Source organism: Xenopus laevis, chromosome 7L (assembly GCF_017654675.1).
Source record: "Xenopus laevis strain J_2021 chromosome 7L, Xenopus_laevis_v10.1, whole genome shotgun sequence".
NCBI lineage: Eukaryota > Metazoa > Chordata > Amphibia > Anura > Pipidae > Xenopus > Xenopus laevis.
The window spans coordinates 52601671-52618870 of NC_054383.1; positions in this window are offsets into that span (position 1 = coordinate 52601671).

The following is a 17200-nucleotide window of genomic DNA, read 5'->3' on the forward strand; positions in this document are numbered from 1 at the left end:
AACTTCCAGATGGGGTCTTCCCAGAGTAGACCTCATGGCCTCAGAGAAGAATCACAAAATCAAATCATTTCTTTCGAGATACCAATCGAAATTAGCAATAGCAGTGGATGCATTCTCCCAGACTTGGGAGGGTCTTTGGGCCTATGTGTTTCCCCCTTTTCCCCTAATCTTCAAGGTCCTCAGGAAAATATTACAGTCGAAGATGGAGGTCATAGCCATTATTCCCAATTGGCCACGCAGGCCCTGGTTCCCTCTACTGAGGAGGCTGGCAGTCCAGGAGCCAATGCTGCTGCCAGCAGTGGAGGATCTGCTGATCCAGGGGCTATACCTGCATCCAAATCCTCATTCCCTCAGATTGGCGGCTTGGAGGTTGAGAGGTCAGTCCTGGAGAAACAAGGATGCTCCATGTCATTGATAAATACGTTGATGAAAGCCAGAAAGAGTGGTACTGCAGTAGTTTATCATAAGATCTGGGATAGATTTTCCTCATGGGCAGGTGGTTGTCAGGTCAACCCCTTTTCTCCTTCTACTGTTTCTATACTAGAATTTCTACAATCAGGCCTGGAACATGGATTAAGTTTGAGTTCCTTAAAAGTGCAAGTATCAGCTTTATCAGCAGTGTTGGGTAAAAGATGGGCAGAAGAGCCTATGATTGAACAATTTTTCAAGGCAGTAATTAGAATTAGACCTCCGATAAAGAAGTCGGCACCGCCTTGGGATTTGCCCCTAGTTTTACAAGGTCTTTCTGTGGTACCATTTGAACCTATTGAGGAAATAGCGTTGTGGCTACTGTCATTGAAAACAGCACTGTTGGTGGCACTGACATCAGCCAGGAGAGTGAGGGAGCTGCAAGCTCTGTCAACGGAAGAACCTTATACAGTCTTCCATGAGGACAAAGTAGTTCTAAGACCAGTTCAGGCTTTTCTTCCAAAGATCGTTACAAAATTTCACATTAATGAACCAATCATTTTACCTGCGTTTCCGGGTGAGGAGGAGGCTAATCCATTGGATGTGAAAAGATGCCTACAGATGTATATTGAGAAGACTAGAGCTCTGAGAAAATCAGAGAGGCTGTTTGTGATACCTGGAGGATCAAGGAAAGGTCAGGCAGCATCGAAACCAACCCTTAGCAGGTGGATTGTGAAAGCTATCTCAAAGGCTTATGAGGTGCAGGGTAGAGCATCACCTGGAGAAGTGAGGGCACATTCAGCAAGAAGTATGGCAGCCTCATGGGCGGCGGAAGCAGGAGTCTCATCTGAGGCAATCTGCAAGGCAGCTACTTGGGCATCATCCAACACATTTATAAAACATTATAAATTAGATGTGTTTTCAGCTTCAGACAAAAAATTTGGGCAGGCTGTATTGTCTGCATCATGAAAATAAAAGAGATTCAGCATTATAGCCTGTTTTTTCTTTATTCCCACCTCTAAGATGTTATTGCTTTGGTATTACCCGTGTGTTTTTACTATGCTGCCTGGGGATGACCAGGAAAGGAGAAAATTGTTTCATACTTACCGTAATTTTCCTTTCCTGGTCATCCCCACGGCAGCATACCCACCCTAATGTGTATGTTTGTTTTGTAGCTTTGAACAAAGACGCGTGAGAGAGGGGAGGGTGAGTATTTATTACGAGAGTGGGCGTTTTCTTCTGGTAACTGACAGTGAGGAGACATAACCCGTGTGTTTTTACTATGCTGCCGTGGGGATGACCAGGAAAGGAAAATTACGGTAAGTATGAAACAATTTTCTCCTTTTTTCCCTCTTTCCATCTTTGTTCTAATTAAGGGGGAGGAGTTAATCAGGTAAATTCTGATCAGGCTGTGTGTGCTCTGGTTGAAACCTTAACCTTGTGAATTCAAAGTGAGTGTGGGAGCTGCTAAGCGAGTGTTGCATGTGAATTAAGTGTTAAGCAGCGTTAAAAACCTTAAGGCATTGTAAATATGAGTGCGTTTGCACATATATGTGGTGTTGGAGCAGCAGTTCCATGCAGTATTTACATGTGAGAGATGTCGGTGGGTTTTCATCTTGGAATCTGAACTGCAGACTCTAAGGCGTGAACTTGCAGCACTGAGAGCAGCGGAAAACGAGAGGGAGGAAAGGGGGTTCGCAGAGCAACCAATGGTAGGGGCCAGTGGAGTGGGGGGAGGAGTGGGGGCTAATGAGGGAGGAAGGTTTGTGACAGTCAGGGGAAGTAGGGGACAGAAGGGTAGGGGGGCTGGTCAACAGCTTGTCCAAAACAGCAAATTCTTCGTTTTGGCTGAAGATGATGGGGAGGAAAACTCGGAACTGGCATGTATGGGGCAGACTGACTCTCAGAGCACCCTGGGAGGCAGTGGTTCTAATACAGGTGGTGGGGGGAGTGCAAGGAAGGAAAGGCAGGTTTTAGTTATAGGGGATTCAATTATTAGAAAGGTGGATAGGGTAATCTGTCGTAAGGCCCCTACATGCCGAACAGTCTGCTGCTTGCCTGGTGCTAGGGTTCGGCATGTGGTGGAACGAGTGGACAGATTATTGGGAGGGGCTGGAGAAGACCTGGCAGGCTTGGTAAACATAGGTAACAATGACAAAGGTAGAGGAGGGGGTGAAGTTCTCAAGAACAATTTTAAAAAAGTAGGTGTAAAGTTTTTCACAATTTCGTGAATTTTTCGTGAAAATTCACGAAGTGCATTGAGGTCAATAGCCGTCAAAATTATTTTGACGCACTACAACTTTTATGTGCGTGCCAATTTTTGCCGCATTTTTGTGAAAATATTCGTGGCCAGCGAAATGTGGAAATTCATGCCTGGGGAATAAATTCGCCCATTAGTAGATTGTATTTATTGTTCAATGTTTTGTTCTACTTTTCTCCAGTTTAGCATTTAAACTTACATATTTATCAATGAAAACTCCCATAAACTCAAAATTCTATAAAAAACAAACAAAATTTATTAAAAAATTAGATTGTTTTAAATTGGGGTGAATAGGATTGACCTGCAAACTCGAATCAAATTTTAACCGAATTTTTTCACCAAAAAAAAATTTTTTTTTCAAAAGTCCAGCAAACTACTCCAAATTGATTGTAGTAGGTCCCTCATAGGCTAAAATACCAATTCAGCAGGTTTTAGATGGCGAATAGTCGAATTTGAATTCTTAAAGGGACAGTACATGATAAATTTAGACATTTTTTAAGCGCAAATCAAATTTGGACTATTCTCTAGTCGAATTAGACTAAAATAAACTTTAAATTTGAATTTAAAAATTTTAATTTTTGATTCGACCCTTGATAAATCAGCCCCTTCATCATTGTTTTGAATATGCTGGTTGGTTAATAATCAGTTCTGAGGCTCTGTGTTGACTTCTTTGCTTCTTTAGCAGGATATTTGTAATATTACTATATGTGTAAAGTCATGTTAAGGTGTGTCTTGCCAAATGTGCAGTGATTTGTATTTTTGTATGTTTGGGTTAGCTAGCAATATTAACGGTAAAAGATTTTTGTGGAAAAAAAGTCACAAAAACTACCACTGTCTCAGCCCTGGACACCAAGAGATTAAGCTATCTTATTCTACCCAAATATAGATGGAGCACACTTTACTTACACTTTTACCAAACACTATCCACATAAACAGTATGCAGTGTACACTATAACATAAGTGCATTTTTGTCCACATGCAAATATAATTCAGGTTGCTTTATAAATCTGTGTTGCCCCCTATAGCAAAGATGGCAAATATCAGTAATAAAAAGCATTCTATTTATCCCCACAAAACCTATCACATTGTCCATAGGGGGGAGAACAAAATATTTTTGCATGTGGCTGAGGAAATACTTGCTTGTGACTGCTTCAAATTGTGGAAAAATGTGTAAACAAACAATGAGATAGATATACTCTACCCTAATTTTGAACTTATTGACTCTTTCAAAGGCTATGCTGGGTTTATTTAAAGAGGAATTTCACATTCATTAGAATCCTGATATCCTGAACTTCTACTTTCCTCCATTGGGTTCCAAGGCATAAATGAATTACTATGCTGCTTCTTATATAGTGTGTACAGTTTTTCAGTTTTATTAAAGAAAATAATGTGTTTTGGATCTGGGCAATCAAGAATTCTGCAATTATTTTAAAATGATACAAGAGTGCTTAACCCATTTGACGAAGGGAGGCTTGTCCCACAAAAACATTTTTCTTTGCATTTTATTTTGTTCCTCAAATCTGAAAAGGTTATTTTCTCTCCTTTGTTCTTTTCTACACAACAAATATCCCCTGCTATATATCCCCTCTAATGTATTTGTATAGAATAAACATGTCCCCGTACAATTATTTTATTCATATTACCAGCTGCATGTTTCTGCACTGGGGCCCAAAGCTGCATGCATATTCAAATGGATAACTTACCAGGGCTCTAAAAAGATCCAGAACTGTGGATTTTACAGTAATTTGTCAGAAACCTTTTTTCCCCTTTATCTTTTAGGTATTGCATAGAAGCCGTCCGTTATTTTTATTATCACTACAATTATATGTAGGGACCCTGAGATTTGGGTTAAATTACTCAGGCAGTTCCCCTCTAGTATTTGGACACCTAAGGGTCCTTTAGTTAACTCAGGCAGTTATGTCCCTTGCTGGGTCCACATTAGTTCACAGAGTTTGTCCTCTAGGTGGCACTATGTGATATTATAAAGGGGTTTAGCAACATGTGCTCAGGGTCTGTCCAGGACTTTGCCTCACTGAGAGGTACTACAGGTCCAGGTCTACTGGTGAAGTTAGTTAAGTGTGAGTTAGTGATAGTAAATACGGTAATAGTCACTCTAGGAGTGAGAGTCAGCACAGGGTAGCTAGTGAGCAGATGTGGCTCCAACGAGGAGAAATAGTGGGGTTAGGACCCCATGGATTTGAACCACAAGAGCAGGGACTACAGTGGGTGAGTTGAGGACCAGATAGGGTGCCAAGACCCAAGACCCCAGGCTGAATACAGTGGGTGAGGTGAGGACCAAGTCCTGTGCCAAGATGCAAGATCCCAGGCTGAGAAACCCAAGCCTTAGTGTTCATCCGGAGGGATAGTGCCTAGTGAGAGTGGTTACTATCTCCTAAGTCTATTATTGCTGTTACTTTGATATATTGGATATTAGCTCACCTGGAGCACCTTGTACCCCCTGGAGGGAATATTGCTGTTTGAAGCTATCCTATTATGTCTATGAACATCTAAGTACCTGTGAACTACTCCATTGCAACAGTTCTCCGTTAATAAACAAGTTTATGTAACTGCAAAGAAACTTGTCTGGCTGATTATCCTGCTCTATTGATCTACACCAGGTACCTGGAGGTACACTGGGGGTCCGGGGCACACTACAAGCAGTTTTAGCCTGGTCACACACTGCCTCAATACACAGCAAAAGTACACTCAAGGGTGTGCTACATATACAAACTGCTACAGTGCTACGCAATATGTTAGCGCTATATAAATACATGTCATAATAATTATAATCCTTTTTGAAGTGCTTGACACAGGAGGCTGACATTCAAAGAATCCCACAAAGAATAAAGTGTAGATTAAAATAATTTATTATAACAAAAATAACCCCCCTCTAGGGGAGCCTTACATATTTCATGCTTAGTGGCAATTAAGTATAGATTTAATTCACAAAAAACATTGCCAACACTTTATAAAGAAAAAATAACCAATCATGTTGCAGTAGAGGGCATATATAAATGTGAGAGCTGATGGAATCATTCTCTGTGATAGTCAAAGGATAGAAGCTATCTGGTATACTTTCTCCTCTCAATGCTAAAAATTACATAACAGACTAGGCCTTGTTTACAATGTACCAGCAGTGTGCAAAATACAGAAAAATGCTGCAATTTGCCATTTCTTTTGCTTGCTCTTTGCACATTGCGTGATGCATTGTGCAAATAGTTGCAGGCCTCTGTGTTCTGTTTCGTAGTGCAAAGAAATGCATTTCCCTTCACTAAACAGTGACTCACTTCACTAATACAGAGCTGAGGCAGGTGGTAAGTGCATGGCTGACCTGTGCCTCCTGATGCTGCACTCTACATTGAGCACCAATATTTTGGTCCGGTGTTCAATGCAGAGAGCAGCAAGTGTTCTGTAAGTGGGCACTAAGAGATGTATTAGGAACGGTAGTAGGAAACTAGAGCACACATAGAAACACAAACTTAATAGAGCTATATAAACTGTGACTATATTATTAAATTGTAACTTGCAGTGAAATCACTGCTCCAGATTTACTACTATGTAATAAAAAAGATCAGATGACCACTTTCAGCACCCATGGGTACACGGTACACAAGGGAATGTGTTGGAATATGGGTCCTGACCATGGGGGAACTAAAGTGCGAATTTTACATAACGTTACCTTTTTGCCAGAGTTTCCTTCACTAGCTTAGAACTGGCAAATTGATAAGATTAAGCTACACCCTTGTCAATCCTGTATCCTGTATGCTGAAAAAATCATAAAAATGGAAAAAAAAATGCTGGTGTTTTTTAATTTTTTAAAGCGGGATTGTCTTTAAAAGTTTTAATTATTAAAAATGTTAGTTTTAATTTTTTTTACCATTTGAGGGGCATGCAATATTTGTTTTGGGGTGGGCTCATGTCTAGGGCATTAGAGGATCTCTTGCCTTTATTTTGCTTCCTTTAACATTTTTAGTTATAATAAGTGACCATTTTAAGCATTTGCACCTAACATAAAGTCATGTATAAGACCTATCTTAACCCGCCTTATTCAAATTGACCCAAGTGTAAGAGTACTAACAAAGTTTCTATAGACCGAAATGAACATTTTCAAAAGTTTACTATGAAATACTCACACTGACGAATTAAAGCTGGCCATAGATGCAAAGATCCGATCGTACGAATCATCGTACGATTGGATTTCCCATCTCCCGACCCGCCACTAACCATTCAGATCAAAGTCTTACCAGTCAGATTAGTTAAAGAACAGATCAGCAATGTTCTGCCCCTGACAGCAATCGTACAATATCTATGCCCAACCAAAGCTAGTGACAGTCTCCCACTGAAAATCGTACGATCGGCAATACACGCAGAGATATTATCGGCAGCCGACAGAGATTTTCTAACCTGTCCGATCGACCAAACGACCGATCTCCGCCGGATGAAAAATGTCGGGACTCTCCACACACGGTTCGAAAATGGCCAGCTTAATGCTAGCGAAACTTCGCCTGCAACTTCGCATTTTAGTGAATTAGCGTAGTGGTAGCGAATTTGCACCTGATGAAGTGACGCAAAGTGTGGCGAAGCCTTCTTAGGTCCTCTAGTGTATTTGCCCCCTTGACTGAACAGAACTGATAAATTAAGCTCAGGTGCCATAGATGTCCATGTGCACAGTAATTTTATATACAAATATATATACAAAACAAGCACTGATGGCACTGGCAAAACAAACAAAAATAATTTATTTTTCCATCAAACTGCCTTAGTCAGGTTGTAAAACAGGAAGTGAGCACACAGCTTCTGCTACAATCTGCTACACATAAAAAACTTCCAAAGCTCAGACATGTTAAAAATACCACAGTGTGTTACTGGTGTATTAATGATAGCAACTACAGCAGAAAGTTTTACGCTGTTTTCACAATTTTTAAAATGTTAGAAAAATATGCAAAAATAAAAATGCTAGTATAGTACAAATAAACACTTCTTTGTCTTGCTTTCTGTAGTTCTGTGAAATCCAATTACATGTCTATAATGAGGATCAAGGTTTTGCATGCCTATTAGGGTTGGCATAATCCATTTATTAAATCACACATACGCTGAATAATGCTATATTGTTCTATGTGGAATAATACTACAAGTGGCCGACTGCTCCAGACATGCTTGTCTGTTTTCCCATGTCCTTCTATATGTTAAATATTTTATTTGTAGTCAGCATTGATATAGTGTAAAATTAGTATTCATTCCAACAGGTATAACTCTACTCGGTTTTGCATTATATTACAATACTGCAATTTGCATGCATAACCTTAGAATTCTTTTCATATTGTCTTTATCTTCTTGTAGTTATGTATTTTTTATTTCTATTTTCACACATCTTTACCCCTAAAACATTTAAAAATTTGTCTCCTTACAATTCAGTAACAGAAGTTCCTAAAAGAACACTCTATAGAAGAAGTAAAAAGCATATGCAAGTTTGCAAATTAACATTTTATCACCAGATTTGTTAATAGTTGTTGAAGACCCCCAAAATGATATTACAGCAAATAATTTGGTATCCTGCCCATATATAAATATGTCCAAGAACTATTACATTGTAGTAAAATCAATGCAATGCTAGTTAATAGGTTGATTTGGTTAGTGTACAAGTTTTAGTTTGTAATCGTGTTTTGGTTTGAATTGGTAAAAAAACGGTAGTATTTCAAGAAATGATTAGTGAGTAAGACCCTACATGAGCGATACCCCCTACATATTCAGAACACTGGTAGGAACAGAACACTTTCCCTCCATAGTCATATTTTTTGAGGTCATTGGTTCTAAAATCCAATAAAGCATAACAAATACTAACTAGCTCAGCAGTTCTGTTCTGTTGACAATGGAGCTTAATGACTAATATAGATTACCCAGGTAATGCTAGTGCCCTGGTCAAACCTCAGTTCAATGTATGAATAATGACACCTTACTGGTACTGGAAGGAATTTCTTTTGAGCAAGGCCTCTTGTATTGATTTTTCTGTATTATTCATGTATATTTAGGGGGGTTATTTACTAAACTTAAATGTATCTGGTCTGGCTTTTTGGGGCAAAAACTCTAATTTTTTGAGATTTATTAGACCCCTGAAACTGGAAAAAGTAAGAATCTGAAAATCTGCCGTCTCAGACCTGTTGAGGTCATGTATAAATCAATGGGAGATGTCCCTATCCAAATTTGAAGATATTATGGTTTGCACTGGGTTAGCCCGATTGTAAGAGAGTGAATTATGTTGTTGGTGGGTGAAAGAGTTAAAATGTTGTTTGTGAATTATGTGATGTTAATGAGCGTTTGTATGTCAAACTGTGTTAATGGTTATTTGGGAAAAAGGCCACTAGGTGGCAGTAGAGTATCATAGTTAGAAGTAATTTTGTTTTTCTACCACTAGAGGGAGTTCCCTAAATAGGTATAAAAGGGCAGCCACACCCCTAGTTAAAAACTTTTATGGGAGGAGGTGAGGTCATGCAAGAGCTCCACTGAAGAAGAAGAACACCAGCCCGGAATCAGGTAGTTAATTAGATAGGAAGTTTCAGTAACAGCTGGCACTAGGTGTCAGAGGTAGGGAGAAAGAAAGGGTAGTATTTTGCCCCAACAAGGAGCATAGTCGGATTAGGATCCGGGGAATAATTCCCAAGATAGGGTGACAGTGGTGAGTTTGTTAGGCAAGAGAGGGTGAAAGTGGAAGACTTCAAGGCAAGGTGGCTGGTACCCGCCGGAGTTGTCAAGGGGTACTGGTCGAGTGCCGGATGATCGAATCGGGTGGCTGGTGGAGTGGTGAAGGGGTGTAGTGGTGCACCGGATCACCGAGCCAGGCCAATGAGGACCAGCATGCTGTGAGTAAAAGTGTCTGTCACTATTAGAAAAGAGAAATCGATGGCGGAGCTCTCCCCACTCCTTCCACTCTCCCACGTCCTCCGCAGCTATCGCGGGATCCCGGCAACACTCAGCCGAGCATTCACATACACACGACCAATTTACCGCTGGGCACTGAAGAAGTGCCCAGTGTGGGGCACGATACGCGTCAGTTTTTGGCACTCCCACTACTTTGAAACCACTATGTATGTTTAAATAAAGCCAGACATTGATATTATTCCTACCGTCTCCCGTGGATACGTTTTCCAGCGCTGCCAGCGGTAAATTGGTCGTGTGCTGTGAGTAAAACCCTATCCTAACTGCTGAGTAGTAATTCACAGACTACTGTGAGTAATAAGAAAACGAGTGAAACTTAAGTGAAAGTGACTATTGGAAAGTCTGCTAAAGTAATGTGTCTTTTTTAAGAGCTGGTGTGTTCGACTCTCTTATGTTGGGGGTTAGCATTTAGAATTTCCCCTTACATGATAATCTGATAAATTCAGGAGTCTTGGGCAAAAAAAACCCAAAAAAGTCTAAAAACCCATGCAATTCTGGTTTTCGCGCGGTTTTATCGATTTTTTTTCCTGATCCGATTTATTTGAGTTATATTATTAATAAATAAAGCAAAATTGGTCAAGCTTTTTTTTTTATTTCAGTTATGAGATAAATTCGGATTTTAGTAAATAACCCCCTTAATGTATACACCCGTTTATTGTACAACACTTTGGAATTGTTAGTGTTTTATAAATGCATGTTAATAATAACTATGATGCTCAGATTGTTCCTTTCATATTTTCCACACTGAGTAAGGGACCTCCAGTGACATAATTAAAAATGTATGACCACCATTTGATCCAGTAAAGCATAAGTGAAAGCTATATAAGGCTGACATGCTGATATGTTGGTAAATTATTCCCTTATAGGAGTTGAGTGTATTCATTTACTTTACTCCCAGTTCTCTATTTCCCAGCTGCAATATATAATTATAAACTCAAATTTATCCACAATGTACCATTGAAAATAGTGAATACTTTTACAAGCAGAATCACTGCAGGACTGCTAGAAGAGGAATAAAACTGAATATATAAGCTTTCCTTCATAGGTAGATGCACTTTTTATTTTGGTAATATGTCTCAGCAATGGCCTGTTGTCCTGTTAGCATCTGCTGTGTATCAAAAATAACAATAACTGTACAGAAAATCCTTGATTAACAGAATATTTAACCCCAACCTCATTGCATATCTGCAAACACCCCATTCAGAGTTGGGTGAATTTTTGGATTTACTTTAGATGCCTTACAGGTCTTGTGTTTTAGATCAGTGAATTTCCAGTAATTCAAGCATGACAGTTATATTCTTAAGTACAGTATTGTATATCTGTCAGAACCAGTGTTATGTTATGGTCCTGCCTCTTATAGTTTAACTGTTTGGTGTTGCCAACCTGCAATTGCTTGCTCAGCTGTTATATGACAGGAAGTCAGTATAACAAGAAGAGAAAGTATAAGGTAGTAAAGCCAGTATTTGCAGTTAAGGGCTTAATCTACAGACCTTTACAGTCCTGAGGCTTCCTATATTACCTCATTGGAAGCATTCCCTGTAAGTAAAGTAGTTTTGAAGTTACACATCTGTAATTCTTGTCTAGGGAATGTTACTGTTACCCCATCTTTGTAGCTTATAAGGGTTTTTTTTGCGCATCCAGCTAGTGAGATGCTGCTTATAGTAGCTAGCTATGTTCATAATACAGCTAATCAAATGCTGATTTATATTTTCTGTATGTATTTGTATTTACAGTTTCACACCATTTGTATAAGTAAACACTTACAACATCACTTTGTGGTCTGAGAGTTGTTATGCAAAGGTGTTTAGATGATAATTGAATAAGACATTCGGTGAGGCCAGTATAGTGAAAAGGGGAACCTACAAGCAAGATTGGTTCAGAAATCTGAGGAAGCCTAGAGACACTACAGGGTCAGCAGAGAGACCATGGATTTCCAAGAGCTGGAAGTGAGGTCTGTTACAAGCCGTTTGTCCAGGTCTTCAACTGTTTCAAGCATCAGTGTGGCAGCTGCTAGAGCACATGCTAAGACTGAAGCTGCCCAAGTCAGGGCTGCATTTGAATTAGTGATTGAATTAAGAATAGAAAAGGCCCATCTAGAAGCCCTGCTGGATGTACTAGAGAAGGAAAGAGAGGCAGAGGCTGCATTGGCTGTTGCAGCTGAAAACCTAGAAATGGCAGAGATTAAACTTGAGACCCAGTTACTGCCTGTACAGAATCCACAAAAATGAAAGAGTCTATATACCAAAGAGTATATAGATGAGCATACACAGTCTGACAGTGACAAATAATTATCCAGGAAAGAATGTTTAAATAACCCTGCACCTAATATTTATTCCTCCAACTTACCAGCAGAAGTAGGCAAGCAGGCATGCAGCCATCCTACAGATACTGCTACACCTAATAAATAGACTTCACCAGAGCATCCACCAGAATCAGCTATGTTTTGGGCCAAGCCTGCCTCACCTTTAACACCTCACCGTAGACACTATACCCGCAAAGTGAGTTTTAGTGTCCCTCGCCCAGTTGAGGGTGATTCTTCTGAATTAGCAAGGTATCTGGTACGAATCCAGCTGGTATCATCAGGACTTACCAGTTTTGATGACCGACCTGAGAACTATTTAGCCTGGAAATTCTCGTTCTTAAATGCCATACAGATCTTAGGCCTTTTATCAGGGGAAAAGATAGATCTTCTGATTAAATGGCTAGGACCAGAATCTGCAGAATATGCACGTCGCATTAGATCAGCAAATGTAATGATAGAGGTTGAAGGAGATTTACGGGTCACCAGAAGCAATAGAGGGTGCTCTATTTGCAAAACTAGAGAACTTTCCCAGAGTATTACCAAAAGAACACCAAAGGCTTAGAGAGTTGAGTGACTTTCTGAAATCAAGGCTGCAAAACAAGGTAATTACTTTCCAGGTCTTTCCTATTTAGACACAGCTAGAGGTGTTAGCCCAATTGTGAAAAAGCTTCCAGATGCACTTCAGGAGAAATGGATGATGCAGGGCTCTCGCTATAAGTAAGAACACAAGGTTCCTTTCCCACCATTCACCTTCTTTTCAAAGTTTAAACAAAGTGAAGCCAAGGCACGTAATGTTTCAAGTTTTAAACTTTCATCCTTCTCTGCTAATCTGAACAAGAAAGGCAGTTCTATTGAAAGTCAGAGCAGCACCCACAGACCAGTGTCTGTACACAGAACGGATGTTACTTCATCTCTTCACTCTCTGGGAGCTGTTGATGATCCAGATAGGCAGTGCCCTATTCATCCCAAACCTTATTCACTGTAAAGGTGCAGGGGTTTTAGGGAAGATGCCCATCAGTGAACGGAAAAGAATAAAATTGCACAAAATCTGTTTTAAATGATGCACATCAAACAAAAAATTGCTGTGAAATGAGCATTATGTATTCTGAATGTGGCCCTCCATCCAGTTCCACCCCCATGGCTTACCAAGTACCCTCCTCCCCACACACAGCATGGGGGGGGAAGGAAGATGCACCTCAGGGGGCAGTTACAGTTACATGCACAGATGTGTGGGAAAGGCTTCATTGAGAAGTCATGAAATGCAAATAAAATACAGGTATGGGATCCATTATCCTAAAACCCGTTATACAGAAAGTTCCAAATAACAGGAGGGCAATCTCCCATCAAGTACATTTTAAGCTAACAATTCTAATTTTTAAAAATGATTCCCTTTTTCTCTATAATAATATAACAGTGCATTTTACTTGATACTAACTAAACTGAATGAATGAATATTAGTGGAAAACCAGCCCTATTATGTTTAGTTAATGTTTAAATCATTTTTAGTAGACATACAGTATGGTGATCCAAATTATGGAAGGATGCACTTTGCTGAAAACCCCAGCTCCCAAGCATTCTGGAAAATATATCCAATACCTGTATAATGATTTACAATGAAAATGATCAGAAAACAAAACGTCTAAAGAACAGTAAACAACAGTATGGTTAAGCCAAATGTTTATAGACATATAGAGTAACCATTTTTGTTTTAAATCAGTGTATTGTCTAGATAAAAGGACATAGAGAGAGGAAGAAAAAAGAAAAATAGGACAAAGACCAGTCATGGTATGTTGACTATTATAAAAATTTCAATTGCTTACAGAGAGGTCTAAAGTTCATCTGCTGGCTAATTGTATAAAAACAAGGAAAACTCTAAGCTGTTTGTAAATTAATGTTGCATAATACATTGCTAAATCATATAGAACAATGCTTTATAACCTATTCTTAAAGGGGAACTATCACGAAAATGAAAATTGAATAAGCTTCATCATACTGAAATTAGAAACTTCCTAAATACAATAACCGAAAAATGTTGTGCCATTTCTGAAATAATGAGGTTTATCTTCACTTTCCTTCTCTCAGCATCTGTTTCTATTCATTCTGTCTTCATTCAGGAGTTGGGTGTAAGATTTTCATTGACAGTTAGGAGGACTCCCTTTTCTAGCAGATTTATTTGAGCTCACTCAAATAACTGATTCCAGTACAAACAAAATCTAATAAAATAACTGACTTTGGCATGTATCCGACATAAAGAGAAACAGGATTTCTGGTGATTTTAATAGAGTCAGCTCTAATACACCTTCTAGGCAAAGGAGCCCCCTAAAAATTACATTTGATCTAACTGAGATTCAAAATCAGACTCCCGACTCCTGCATGAAGAGATAATGAAGAGTGACAAATGCTGAGAGGGGATAGTGAAGATTAACTTGATTAATTCAGAAACAATTCAGAATTTTTAATTGATTATATTTGGAAAATTTCTTATATCACATTATGAAGGTTTTACAAAATTTTTATTTTCGCGATAGTTCCCCTTTAAACCAATATTTATATTTACTGCCTATGAGATTGTGAAACACTCCCTCTGTTCTGTATTCTTCTGTTTAGCATCAGGCAGTCCATTGAGTTAACTTTTAGCATGATGTAGAGAGTGATATTTTTGAATTTTGGTTTTGATTTTTTATTATTTGTGGTTTTTGAGTTGTTTAGCTTTTTTTTAAACAACTCTCCAGTTTGCAATTTTAGCAATATGGTAGCTAGGGTCGAAATTAGCCTAGCAACCAGTCACTGATTTGAGACTGGACTATGAATAGAAGAGGTCCTGAATAGAATGATGAGTAATAAAAAGTAGCAATAACAATACAGTACATTTGTAGCCTTACAGAGCATTTCATTTTAGATGGGGTCAGTAACCCTCATTTTAAAGCTTCCAGCAGTTGCCTGGTAATCAGAAATTTAGTAGGAGGGATTCTGGTATTTAAATATTGTATCACATTGGTTGCATGATACAGAGTCCATGCAGCTCGAAACCTGTTGTGTTGGTAAATAAAGGCATTTTTTTTGCAGCAGTATCCCTGTGGCCTTGTGGTATCAGTTCCCTTTCACTTTCTTTTCTGGATGACTTGCTCTGGATAGGAGCAAGGGATTACAATACCAGATTGAATACCTACGAAACAGTTAATATACCAGCTAATACTTTTTTTGCTAATTTTAAAGCTAAAAAGAGTCAGAAGAAGAAGGCAAAAATGCAAAAATTCCTCCTTTGTTTTTCACCCTGTCATAAAAATATTGATTTAGTATGACTTTTACATAGTAGTTAAGATTGAACCAGCTCTTTATGGCCTACACAACCATCCTGCTTATTTATGTATTATTTATGTATTATGTCAGCAAACAAGATAGAAATGGCGACAAGCTATGCACCATCTGCAGGACTGGTTATAGCAAGCTATTGTATATGATAAAGCATTTATAAGGTTTAATACACTTTTTGATAGAAAAATATAAAAAAAAAGAGGAAAATTACCAGTTTAAGGCTGCTGCTAATATCAGGGTTGTTTACCATTTGTGTACAACAATATGCAATTCGTCAGAACTGCACAGGTATAAGTGCAAGTTCCTTGCAATAAACTATCTGTTTTGCATATTTTCTAGTGCTTTGAACTAGAGTAGTTATTGCTTCATAAATGAGCCCCCTTATTTTTTTCACTTCTATATCAGTGCAAGGTTAGCACAACACCTTAGCCTCAAAGAGCTATGCCACCTATACTCCACATTTGTTTTTTTCTGCTGATTCACAGCACATGCCTTGGATTGTTGTCAGTTACTTAAGCTTAGGGACAACCTCATATCATACAGTATATTTACAATATAAAATTTATTGTACAAGCCAGGTCCATATGGCAGGAAATCAAAACTAAAAGGCCATCAAATGGAGCAAAATTGAACTTGCCAACCAGCTATGTTACTCTGCTGTATTTAGCAAGGTAGGGAAGTAGGTAGGGGCAGTATTGGGGTTCCCAGTGGTGTGTTTCAGGGGGGAGGGAGACCTCTAGAAGGGGCCTATGGTTTTAGAAAGGGCTTGGTTATCCTTTAATTCAGATTCACATTTCATGGGGGAATAAAAAGCAGTGCATTCTGAATCTCGGTTGAGCCCAGTAGCCTAACTTGAGGTAACCTCACTTTCTGCTAATGTATTGACCCCTAAGCCTGAGCACACTGAGCACATTGTATTATATTGTATTCATTTATAATACAGGCTGAGGCTAGTTTTTATTGCTGCATTTATTTTTAATCAATTATCTTCCCCTCCTGTTTAATTTCTTGCTTCTCACTGAAGCCACCACCTGGTTGCTAGAGTAAATGCAAACTTAACAATCAGAGCACAGTTAACATTCCAAACTAAAAAATTCCAGAAAATAAAATGTGCAAAAATTCTCTGCCACTCTGTTTTATCATTACACAATCAGCTATAAATAAGTGAAGTTAAGGAGTTAACAGTTCACAGAGCAAGAATCACAGTGTGAGCTTCGCTAACCATGCATCAAACAGATTTGATTAATTTAGCAAGTTTGCCCAATTTAGATACTGATTTCCTATTAGTCAAAGCAGGATCGATGAAAAGCAACTGAACTTAATGTGATTAAGTGAGTGAAAAAAATAAGATGATGTAAAGGGAAATGCGTCACTGGATCACATAGAATTCCTTAACCCCTTCATTGGCGATGTATTCTCACTACTTCATTTTCATTCACTGCCACAAGGGCTAATCCAGGAAGTGCTGGCTAAAAATAGGGAAAGTTAAAGTTCACCTTGGTTGCTACTCTTGGATTGAGCAGTTTTACCACTTTACCTAAGGATAAGTGTAATGCTTTCTTGAGCTATCCAGCACATAGATAGTTAAAGGTGTCCAGCTAGTGTCTGAGCATGGGTTACACTGCGAATCTACACTCAAGGCAGAGCCTTCGCTAAATGGAAGCTTCCCCTTTAAGATGTTGTAAAACTACAACACCCAGGCTAATTAGTGTAAAATAGATGGATTGGACGCCAGGAGGTTCTTGAATGGTAAAACAGGTGAACGGATTTATTATGCACAAATGCAAATGACCTCAGGTTTACTCACAGCATGTACAGGATACAGCAGATGGAATCACTTGGGACATAGTAAGGATCACAGTCAGACAGAAGCAACTCCTTTAGGTATTTGCAGATAGGTGTACATCAATTCCCAGTAAACCGACATTGCCAGTGAGGGGATCGGGATCAATCAGGTAAGGTAAAGGTAGTCCTTTGCTAAC